The sequence below is a fragment of the Mesoplodon bidens genome (assembly GCF_964165515.1).
Source record: "Mesoplodon bidens genome assembly, chromosome: 1".
Taxonomy (NCBI): domain Eukaryota; kingdom Metazoa; phylum Chordata; class Mammalia; order Artiodactyla; family Ziphiidae; genus Mesoplodon; species Mesoplodon bidens.
The window spans coordinates 184,412,885-184,425,215 of NC_138176.1; positions in this window are offsets into that span (position 1 = coordinate 184,412,885).

Genomic DNA, 12,331 nt, shown 5'->3' on the forward strand with positions numbered 1-12,331 from the left:
AAGAAAAAAAGAATAAACAGAGACAATAGGATAGGGACGGGACCTGCACCAGTGGGAGGGAGCCGTGAAGGGGGGAAGGTTTCTACACACTACAAGCCCCTTCGCGGGCGGAGACTGCAGGTGGCGGAGGGGGAAAGCTTCGGAGTAGCGGAGGAGAGCACAGCAACAGGGGTGCGGAGGGCAAAGCGGAGAGATTCTGGCACAGAGGAGCGGTGCCCTCAGGCACACACCAGCCCGAGAGGCTTGTCTGCTCGGCCGCCGTGGCGGGCGGGGCTGGGAGCTGAGGCTCGGGTATCGGCTTTCAGTCGGAGCGCAGGGAGAGGACTGGGGCTGGCGGCAGGAAGAGAGCCTGAAGGAGTTAGTGCACCACGGCTAGCCCGGAGGGAGTCCGGGGAAAGGGTCTGGAGCTGCTGAAGAGGCAAGAGACTTTTTTCCCTTTTGTTTCCTGGTGCGCGAGGAGAGGGCATTAAGAGGGCTGCTTGGGGAAGCGCCGGTGACAGGCACGAGCCGCGGGTAAGGCACGGACCTCGGAGACGGGCGTGGGCCGCCGCCGCCGCCGCCGCCGCCCGCCCGCCGCGGCCCGCCGCCGCCGCCGCCGCCGCCGCGGGGCCTGTGTGCGAGCGCGGGTCACTGTCCGCCCCGCCTTCCGGGGGGCCTGTGCACCCCGCCACTGCTGGGGTCCCCGAGACCCGGGGACGGCTTTCCCGGGAAAGCGCACGGAGCGCCACGGGCTGCTGCAACGTCACGCCGGCCTCTGCCGCCGCAGGCCCGCCCCACACTGCGCGCCCCTCCCTCCCCTCTGCCTGAGTGAGCCAGAGCCCCCGAATCAGCGGCTCCTTTAAACCCGTCCTGTCTGAGCGAAGAACGGACGCCCTCCGGCGACCTACGCGCAGAGGCGGGGCCAGGTCCAAGGCTGAGACCCGGGAGCTGTGAGAGCAGAGGCAGGGAAATCTCTCTGTGCAGCCTCGGAGGCAGCGGATTAAAGCTCCACGGTCCATTTGATGTGCCCTGCGTCTGTGGAGTGCATGAATGGACAGCGAATCATCCCAAATTGAGGAAGTGGACTTTGAGGACAAGATTTAAGACTTTCCCCCCTTTTCCTCTTTTTACAACGAATTATTCCAAATTAAGGAGGTGGACTTAGAGAGCAAGATTTCAGACTTCTCGCCCTTTTCCTCTTTTTACAACGAATTATCCCAAATTGAGGAGGTGGACTTGGAGAGCAAGATTTTTGATTTTTCCCCCTGCTCTCTTTTTGTGAATGTGTATGTGTAATCTTCTGTGTAAGATTCTCTCTGTATAGCTTTGCTTCCACCATATGTCTCAGGGTTCTATCGGTCCGGTTTTTTTTTTTTTTTTTTCAATAATTACTTTCTAATTTTAATAACGCTACTATATTTCATACTTTATTCTATTTTACTTTACCTGCTCTTTCTTTTTTTCCTACTCTCCCTTCCTCCCTCCCTCCCTCCGCTCCTCCTTTCCTTCTTTCTTTTTCTTTCCTCCCTCCCACCCTTCTTCTTTCCACTTTCTTTTTCTTTCCTTCCTCCCTCCCTCCTGTCTTTCTTCCTTTCCTTTCTCCCTCCCTCCCTCCTTTCTTTCCATCCTTCCTCCCTCCCTCCCTCCCTCCTTTCTTTCTTCCTTCCTTCCTTCCTTCCTTTCTTCCCTTCTTCCTTTCTTTCCCTCTCTCTTTCTTTCTTCTACTAATTCTTTCTTTCTACTTTTTCTCCCTGTTACTCTGAGCCGGGTGGATGAAAGGCTCTTGGTGCTGCAGCCAGGAGCCAGTGATGTGCCTCTGAAGTGGGAGAGCCAACTTCAGGACACGGGTCCACAACAGACCTCCCAGCTCCACATAATATCAAGCAGCGAAAATCTCCCAGAGATCTCCATCCCAACACCAGCACCCAGCTTCAGTCAACGACCAGCAAGCTACAGTGCAGGTCACCCTATGCCAAGCAACTAGCAAGGCAGGAACACAACCCCACCCATTAGCAGAGAGGCTACCTAAAAACATAATAAGGCCATAGGCACCCCAAAACACACCACCAGACGTGGACCTGTCCACCAGAAAGACAAGATCGAGCCTCAACCACCAGAGCACAGGAATTAGTCCCCCCCACCAGGAAGCCTACCCAACCTACTGAAACAACCTTAGCCACTGGGGTCAGACACCAAAAACAACGGGAACTACGAATCTGCAGCCGGCAAAAAGGAGACCCCAAACACAGTAACATAAGCAAAATGAGAAGGCAGAAAAACACACAGCAGGTGAAGGAGCAAGATAAACACCTACCAGACCTAACAAATGAAGAGGTAATAGGCAGTCTACCTGAAAAAGAATTCAGAATAATGATAGTAAAGCTGATCCAAGATTCTATTTCCATGATCCATAATCTTGGAAATAGAATAGACAACATGCAAGAAACAGTTAACAAGGACCTAGAAGAACTAAAGATGAATCAAGCATCGATTAAAAACACAATAAATGAAATGAAAAATACTCTAGATGGGATCAATAGCAGAATAACTGAGGCAGAAGAACGGATAAGTGAGGTGGAAGATAAAATAGTGGAAATAACTGATGCAGAGCAAAATAAAGAAAAAAGAATGAAAAGAACAGAGGAGAGTCTCAGAGATCTCTGGGACAACATTAAACGCACCAACATTCGAATTATAGGGGTTCCAGAAGAAGAAGAGAAAAAGAAAGGGACTGAGAAAATATTTGAAGAGATTATAGTTGAAAACTTCCCTAATTTGGGAAAGGAAATAGTTAATCAAGTCCAGGAGGCACAGAGAGTCCCATACAGAATAAATCCAAGGAGAAATACACCAAGACACATATTAATCAAACTGTCAAAAATTAAACACAAAGAAATCATATTAAAAGCAGCAAGGCAAAAACAACAAATAACACACAAGGGAATCCCCATAAGGTTAACAGCTGATCTCTCAGCAGAAACCCTACAAGCCAGAAGGGAGTGGCAGGACATAATTAAAGTGATGAAGGAGAGAAACCTGCAACCTAGATTACTCTACCCAGCAAGGATCTCATTCAGATTTGATGGAGAAATTAAAACCTTTACAGACAAGCAAAAGCTGAGAGAGTTCAGCACCACCAAACCAGCTTTACAACAAATGCTAAAGGAACTTCTCTAGGCAAGAAACACAACAGAAGGAATATACCTACAATAACGAACCCAAAGCAATTAAGGAAATGGGAATAGGAACATACATATCAATAATTACCTTAAATGTAAATGGACTAAATGCTCCCACCAAAAGACACAGAGTGGCTGAATGGATACAAAAACAAGACCCATATATATGCTGTCTACAAGAGACCCACTTCAGACCTAGAGACACATACAGATTGAAAGTAAAGGGATGGAAAAAGATATTCCATGCAAATGGAAATCAAAAGAAAGCTGGAGTAGCAATTCTTATATCAGACAAAATAGACTTTAAAATAAAGACTATTAGAAGAGACAAGGAAGGACACTACATAACGATAAAGGGATCGATCCAAGAAGAAGATATAACAATTGTAAATATTTATGCACCCAACATAGGAGCACCTCAATACATAAGGCAAATACTAACAGCCATAAAAGGGGAAATCGACAGTAACACACTCATAGTAGGGGACTTTAACACCCCACTTTCACCAATGGACAGATCATCCAAAATGAAAATAAATAAGGAAACACAAGCTTTAAATGATACATTAAACGAGATGGACTTAGTTGATATTTATAGGACATTCCATCCAAAAACAACAGAATACACATTTTTCTCAAGTGCTCATGGAACATTCTCCAGGATAGATCATATCTTGGGTCACAAATCAAGCCTCGGTAATTTTAAGAAAATTGAAATTGTATCAAGTATCTTCTCCGACCACAATGCTATGAGACTAGACATCAATTACAGGAAAAGATGTGTAAAAAATACAAACACATGGAGGCTAAACAATACACTACTCAATAACGAAGTGATCACTGAAGAAATCAAAGAGGAAATTAAAAAATACCTAGAAACAAATGACAATGGAGACACGACGACCCAAAACCTATGGGACGCAGCAAAAGCAGTTCTAAGGGGGAAGTTTATAGCAATACAATCCCACCTTAAGAAACAGGAAGCATTTCGAGTAAACAACCTGACCCTGCACCTAAAGCAATTAGAGAAAGAAGAACAAAAATACCCCAAAGCTAGCAGAAGGAAAGAAATCATAAAGATCAGATCAGAAATAAATGAAAAAGAAATGAAGGAAACGATAGCAAAGATCAACCAAACTAAAAGCTGGTTCTTTGAGAAGATAAACAAAATTGACAAACCATTAGCCAGACTCATCAAGAAAAAAAGGGAGAAGACTCAAATCAATAGAATTAGAAATGAAAAAGGAGAAGTAACAACTGACACTGCAGAAATACAAAAGATTATGAGAGATTACTATAAGCAACTCTATTCCAATAAAATGGACAACCTGGAAGAAATGGACACATTCTTAGAAATGCACAACCTGCCAAGACTGACTCAGGAAGAAATAGAAAATATGAATAGACCAATCACAAGCACTGAAATTGAAACTGTGATTAAAAATCTTCCATCAAACAAAAGCCCAGGACCAGATGGCTTCACAGGTGAATTCTATCAAACATTTAGAGAAGAGCTAACACCTATCCTTCTCAAACTCTTCCAAAATATAGCAGAGGGAGGAACACTCCCAAACTCATTCTACGAGGCCGACATCACCTTGATACCAAAACCAGGCAAGGATGTCACAAAGAAAGAAAACTACAGGCCAATATCACTGATGAACATAGATGCAAAAATCCTCAACAAAATACTAGCAAACAGAATCCAAGAGCACATTAAAAGGATCATACACCATGATCAAGTGGGGTTTATCCCAGGAATGCAAGGATTCTTCAATATACGCAAATCAATCAATGTAATACACCATATTAACAAGTTGAAGGAGAAAAACCATATGATCATCTCAATAGATGCAGATAAAGCTTTCGACAAAATTCAACACCCATTTATGATAAAAACCCTGCAGAAAGTAGGTATAGAGGGATCTTTCCTCAACATAATAAAGGCCATATATGACAAACCCACAGCCAACATTGTCCTCAATGGTGAAAAACTGAAACCATTTCCACTAAGATCAGGAACAAGACAAGGCTGCCCACTCTCACCACTCTTATTCAACATAGTTTTGGAAGTTTTAGCCACAGCAATCAGAGAAGAAAAGGAAATAAAAGGAATCCAAATTGGAAAAGAAGAAGTAAAGCTGTCACTGTTTGCAGATGACATGATACTATACATAGAGAATCCTAAAGATGCTACCGAAAAACTACTAGAGCTAATCAATGAATTTGGTAAAGTAGCAGGATATAAAATTAATGTACAGAAATCTCTGGCATTCCTATACACTAATGATGAAAAATCTGAAAATGAAATCAAGAAAACACTCCCATTTACCATCGCAACAAAAAGAATAAAATATCTAGGAATAAACCTACCTAAGGAGACAAAAGACCTGTATGCAGAAAACTATAAGACACTGATGAAAGAAATTAAAGATGATACAAATAGATGGAGAGATATACCATGCTCCTGGATTGGAAGAATCAATATTGTGAAAATGACTCTACTACCGAAAGCAATCTACAGATTCAATGCAATCCCTATCAAACTACCAATGGCATTTTTCACAGAACTAGAACAAAAAATTTCAAAATTTGTTTGGAAAAACAAAAGGCCCCGAATAGCTAAAGCAATCTTGAGAACGAAAAACGGAGCTGGAGGAATCAGGCTCCCTGACTTCAGACTATACTACAAAGCTACAGTAATTAAGACAGTCTGGTACTGGCATAAAAACAGAAAGATAGATCAGTGGATCAGGATAGAAAGCCCAGAGATAAACCCACGCACATATGGCCAACTTATCTTTGATAAAGGAGGCAGGAATGTACAGTGGAGAAAGGACAGCCTCTTCAATAAGTGGTGCTGGGAAAACTGGACAGGGACATGTAAAAGTTTGAGATTAGATCATTCCCTAGCACCATACACAAAAATAAGCTCAAAATGGATTAAAGACTTAAATGTAAGGCCAGAAACTATCAAACTCTTAGAGGAAAACATAGGTAGAACACTCTATGACATAAATCACAGCAAGATCCTTTTGGACCCACCTCCTAGAGAAATGGAAATAAAAACAAAGATAAACAAATGGGACCTAATGAAACTTCAAAGCTTTTGCACAGCAAAGGAAACCATAAAGAAGACCAAAAGACAACCCTCAGAATGGGAGAAAATATTTGCAAATGAAGCAACTGACAAAGGATTAATCTCCAAAATTTATAAACAGCTCATGCAGCTCAATAGCAAAAAAACAGACAACCCAATCCAAAAATGGGCAGAAGACTTAAATAGGCATTTCTCCAAAGAAGATATACAGACTGCCAACAAACACATGAAAGAATGCTCAACATCATTAATCATTAGAGAAATGCAAATCAAAACTACAATGAGATATCATCTCACACCAGTCAGAATGGCCATCATCAAGGAATCTAGAAACAATAAGTGCTGGAGAGGGTGTGGAGAAAAGGGAACACTCTTGCACTGCTGGTGGGAATGTGAATTGGTACAGCCACTATGGAGAACGGTATGGAGGTTCCTTAAAAAACTACAAATAGAACTACCATATGACCCAGCAATCCCACTACTGGGCATATACCCTGAGAAAACCATAATTCCAAAAGAGACATGTACCAAAATGTTCATTGCAGCTCTATTCACAATAGCCCGGAGCTGGAAACAACCTAAGTGTCCATCATCGGATGAATGGATAAAGAAGATGTGGCACATATATACAATGGAATATTACTCAGCCATAAAAAGAAACGAAACTGAGCTATTTGTAATGAGGTGGATAGACCTAGAGTCTGTCATACAGAGTGAAGTTAGTCAGAAAGAGAAAGACAAATACCGTATGCTAACACATATATACGGAATTTAAAAAAAAAATGTCATGAAGAACCTAGGGGCAAAACGAGAATAAAGACACAGACCTACTTGAGAATGGACTTGAGGATATGGGGAGGGGGAAGGGTAAGCTGTGACAAAGCGAAAGAGAGGCATGGACATATATACACTACCAAACGTAAGGTAGATAGATAGTGGGAAGCAGCCGCAGAGCACAGGGAGATCAGCTCGGTGCTTTGTGACCGCCTGGAGGGGTGGGATGGGAAGGGTGGGAGGGAGGGAGATGCATGAGGGAAGGGATGTGGGAACAGATGTATATGTATGACTGATTCACTTTGTTATAAAGCAGAAACTAATTAAAAAAAAAAAAAAGAGAAATCTAGAAACAATAAATGCTGGAGAGGGTGTGGAGAAAAGGGAACACTCTTGCACTGCTGGTGGGAATGTGAATTGGTACAGCCACTATGGAGAACGGTATGGAGGTTCCTTAAAAAACTACAAATAGAACTACCATATGACCCAGCAATCCCACTACTGGGCATATACCCTGAGAAAACCATAATTCAAAAAGAGACATGTACCAAAATGTTCATTGCAGCTCTATTCACAATAGCCCGGAGCTGGAAACAACCTAAGTGTCCATCATCGGATGAATGGATAAAGAAGATGTGGCACATATATACAATGGAATATTACTCAGCCATAAAAAGAAACGAAACTGAGCTATTTGTAATGAGGTGGATAGACCTAGAGTCTGTCATACAGAGTGAAGTTAGTCAGAAAGAGAAAGACAAATACCGTATGCTAACACATATATACGGAATTTAAAAAAAAAATGTCATGAAGAACCTAGGGGCAAAACGGGAATGAAGACGCAGACCTACTTGAGAATGGACTTGAGGATATGGGGAGGGGGAAGGGTGGGCTGTGACAAGGCGAGAGAGAGGCATGGACGTGTATACACTACCAAACGTAAGGTAGATAGATAGTGGGAGGCAGCCGCAGAGCACAGGGAGATCAGCTCGGTGCTTTGTGACCGCCTGGAGGGGTGGGATGGGGAGGGTGGGAGGGAGGGAGATGCATGAGGGAAGGGATGTGGGAACAGATGTATATGTATGACTGATTCACTTTGTTATAAAGCAGAAACTAATTAAAAAAATGAATAAATAAACTTAAAAAAAAATGAAAAAAAAAAAAAAAAAAAAAAAAAGAGTAAAAGTGAATTATCTGAAGAATAGAAGCCAAGTCTTACTAGACTTAATAGACACAAAATTACATTTTGACAATCAAAAGAGGAAGAAATACAAATTTTATATTTATAAGATATATATTTTTAAATGGTGACTGAAAATTACAATCAGAATCACAGGTGTTATCAAGAGTGAAAGTGAAGTATAACTTACTGCATGAAATGGTATGTAGAATGAGTACTGAACATCAGTACTTCAAGTGCTCAGTTTTAAATGACAAATCAGTTTCCTTTTTAACTTACTAAATCTACGTTGGATTGACAGCAACGCTGCTCACAAGGGATAATATAACTAAACTACTAGACTACATTTTAATAACTCTCCTAGTAGGGAGACTAATCTCCTATAGGCATGTTGATCAGAATGGAGGATTTTAAAGCCATCACAACAGTCTCAGGGGTTATTTAACTTAGCCAAAATAATCACGAGATGCTGTACTAAAAATATACCTTAAATCCTTTATCACTAGCCAATTACAAGTATATCCTGTAAAGCTATGGTTACCTTCAAGATAAATGGAAGCCCTCTAAGCTCTTTTCTGTTGTTTCTTTGAACAGCAGTCCCAAGAACTGGATCCTTGCTTAGATCCTGAGTCTTCCAGGACTGTGGCAATGGACTATGCAATCTACCCAGGAGCAGTGGCTGTTCCTGAGGCAGAGCTTCGTGTCCTGACCAACACTGGTGCAACTTGTTCTACCACTGACCACCACCATAACCCAGTTATTAGCTGGGTAAGTTGCTACTTCTGAGGTTCATTTTGTGTATGAAATGAGAAGGTTAAAGGTGGGATTAGATACATTCTCAACTACTCAAATTGGGTCGATCTTGGGAGCCTTTTGGTGGGATTGATAATCAGGGAAAGAAGGTATGGAAACTGAAAAGCACTGTCTTGACCTTGTAATGTACCATTTCGAGTTAAGTCACATCTTAGTCATTGGACCTTGCCCAGAGGTCTTTGATCAAATAATGGGGATGAGTTCCAACAGGTGTACCCAGACACAGGCTCTGGGAGTTTCTCCATGTCTGCCTGTACAAGAACTGCTGTGACTGGATCTCTTTCCTATGTTGGGCTTTCTCAACCTGTCTTCAAATGACAATTTAAACATTGAAGTTGGGACATAGTTATGGTCACTATCAAAATTGACACCGGAGCCTAAGCTGGCCGGAGATACTTAGGTCCTTCTTATCAAAAGGGCTGCCTTTTGTTCAAGTCTGTGGCTAGAGAAGGGACATGGAATTACAGTTGTCCTCAAGGGGACTGTCTCACTCTAGCTGGCTCCCTAAAGGCAAGGATTTGAGGGCTGCCTGAATCAATTCTTGTTTCTTTGTTTTTAGGGGGAAATAAAGGATGGGGCTCCTACATTCCCTGGGAAGGACAACAGTGAAACACTGGATACATGGGAGCTGGAGGGGGATTGAGGCCATGATCATTGCTTTAGATGGTGCCAGAGACCACATAGAATTGAGTATGCAGTGGAGTGGCAGGGAGAAGCCTACTTTGTACCTACTTGGTCATGTATTTCTTGTGGTGCTGACTGACTGGTCTTGTCATATCTTTAGATGTCATAGATGACCGAATTTTACTATAGGGATAAAACTCCTAATTGGTACCATCAAGGTTTAGATTAAGGGAAAGGAAATAGAGTTGGAGATATATCATAGGAAAAAGTTGCTAACACTGAAGCATGGTAGCATGATTGTTGAAAAGTTGTTTTCAACAAGTTTTTTTTGGCTTGCTATATTTTGTAAGAATCAACTGTGAGTTCCTTAAATAAGAACAAATTCAAGGAAAAAAATAGTAAAGTTACCCAGTTTACTATTAGTCTATTCAAAAAAAGAAAGGAAATCAGTCTTGGCCCACATAACAAATATACAGGGTTCTTATCTGTAGTTGTCAATCTCTTTAAAGAGTGGGGAAAACCTTTGTTAGGGAGTTGGCAAGTCCTAGAAAAAGGCTTAAGGGCTTCGTTTGTTTTGGAGACTAGGACAAGACACAGCTGGCTGCTTGAAGTTCACACTGTGTCTTCTGTGGGTGGGTGATATCAGTGTTGCTTTCCCAGGATCCACTGGGACATGTACCTGGAGTACCTTAAAAGGGTCCCTTGGAATGGGAAGTGGGGTTGGGAAAGTAAGTTGGGAGACTGGAAAAAAAAATTCTGGCTCACAGGGTAGCTTTGCTGTCCCTGTGAAGTAGAATTCCTTTTCTCTTTGAAATATGGGGAAGTCCTTCTCTAGTCTTTTCCTATCACCTGTCTTATCCAAGGGAAGAAGAAGAATTGGGTTAATGAGATGGGGAACAATTCATGGGGCATATGTAGCTGAACCATCCTCTTTAGTTTTCAGAGCAGTGCCCTTTCCAGTTTGTGTGGGGAAAAATGCCCAAGCCGGCTTTCTCCACCTTATGGCAAAAGGTTCACTCAGCCTGGTTCAGGGGGACCATTTATCCCAAGCTTGGTTCTTCTGATCCAGTGTCACCAAGGTAGTCTGACCTGGGATCTGAATTGCTGTGGTGCCATGACCAGACAGCCTACAGAGACCCACCAGCCACATGCTGCTGCCGGTCCTGTATCCCTGGCTCCATACCAGCATGCAGAAGAGTTGAGGGCAGGCTAAGGGTTTCCAGTCTCCCAGGTGCTCTTGACAACGTGTGGCACCAGCAGAGCAGCAGGGTCAGGCTCCCCTTCATGGTGGGGAAGACCGCTCTCCCCGGCAGTTACTCTAAAGGGGTGATCAGACAGACCTGAGCTCAGCCAGATCCTCCTGCGTATGGAGGTGAGTCTAGTGTTCTTGGGCAATGGAGTCTGTCAAATTCCGTGATTCTCTATCACAGAAATTCTAGAGAAGTATTTCTTCCCAGTTAAACTGGTGTGGGTACACAGTGGGCCTGGCTTCCCAGGATAGGATCTGACTTGAATCTCCTGGGAGAATAGACTTACCGGCTGGGTCTGGTCTTTTCAGAAGGTCCTGGGATGTTGAACAGCTTCCCGTGCTAGTGTGTGGGTTGAAGGTGGTGTTCACAGCTCCACTGCCCGTACTATATGTTTAGTTCTTAACTGTCAGAAGTAAATTCATAACAGCAGAGTCGACATCAGGGGTTGTTCAGAGGAAAGACCCTCTCTAAGGTCTTAGAGACTTGGGTTTCTGCCCTAAGGGGGAATGTCAGATTGGGTGGGTTAAATTGAGGACAAAAATGAAATACTTGGAAGAATACTTCTGCTGTGGCCAAGTCTAGGCAAGAGGGAATACAGTGGCAAGATATCTGAGGTACTGTTGGGGGAAAACTCCCCCATCGTGGAAGAAGTGAGAAAGGCTGAGGGTCAAGTGGGACCTCCTGGGACAAGCTTAGAGAAGCTTTCGACCAGAGCTAGTACCTCTTGAGGTGGCGGGGGGCAGGGGCAGGAAGCTTTAATTGTCCTGTGAAGCTGCTTTAGTAAACTACAGGCAGTTATCTGCTAGAGAGCATTTCTGCCTTCAAGCCCGTGGAGTTGAGATATTTTAAAGCTGCCAGTCCCAGGAAGGAGTAGAATGAGATCCCAGGTTCTGGGGGGATAGCACCTTTTTTAACAGCATCTTGTACTTCCTAAAACTCACCCACAACAAGCGTGTGACCTTTAACTATGGATTATGGCCAATTTCTTGACTTGTTTGAGGCATGAGGACAGAAGTGTTGGATTCTATTTTGCATATCTCGGTATGCAGTAGAGCACTGAATGCAGGCCTAGAGGGCAGGCCCTCACAGGCAGCCAGTCTTCATAGGAAGAGGAACTTCTACTGCTGTCAAGTTTGGGTCCTTTGGAGTTGAAAACCCAAGAGACTTAGTGGGCATAAAGCCAGGGGGGAAAAGGGGGCAGATGGAAGGGGCAGGCTGAAAAAATCTTTACACATCATTGTAACACCCAAGAAAGAAGGGGAAGGACAGAAAGAGCCGGAGACTGCAGCTCAGCTCTGCGGTAGAGTCTCGGCCATTCTAAGAGGGAGATGTTGTATGGAGATGAACAGGGGAGGAAACTTGGATTGGGTGGAAATAGTGAGGCCCCAGTACTGCCCTGTGCTCAGTCTTTGGCCAATTACTCCCTGAGAAG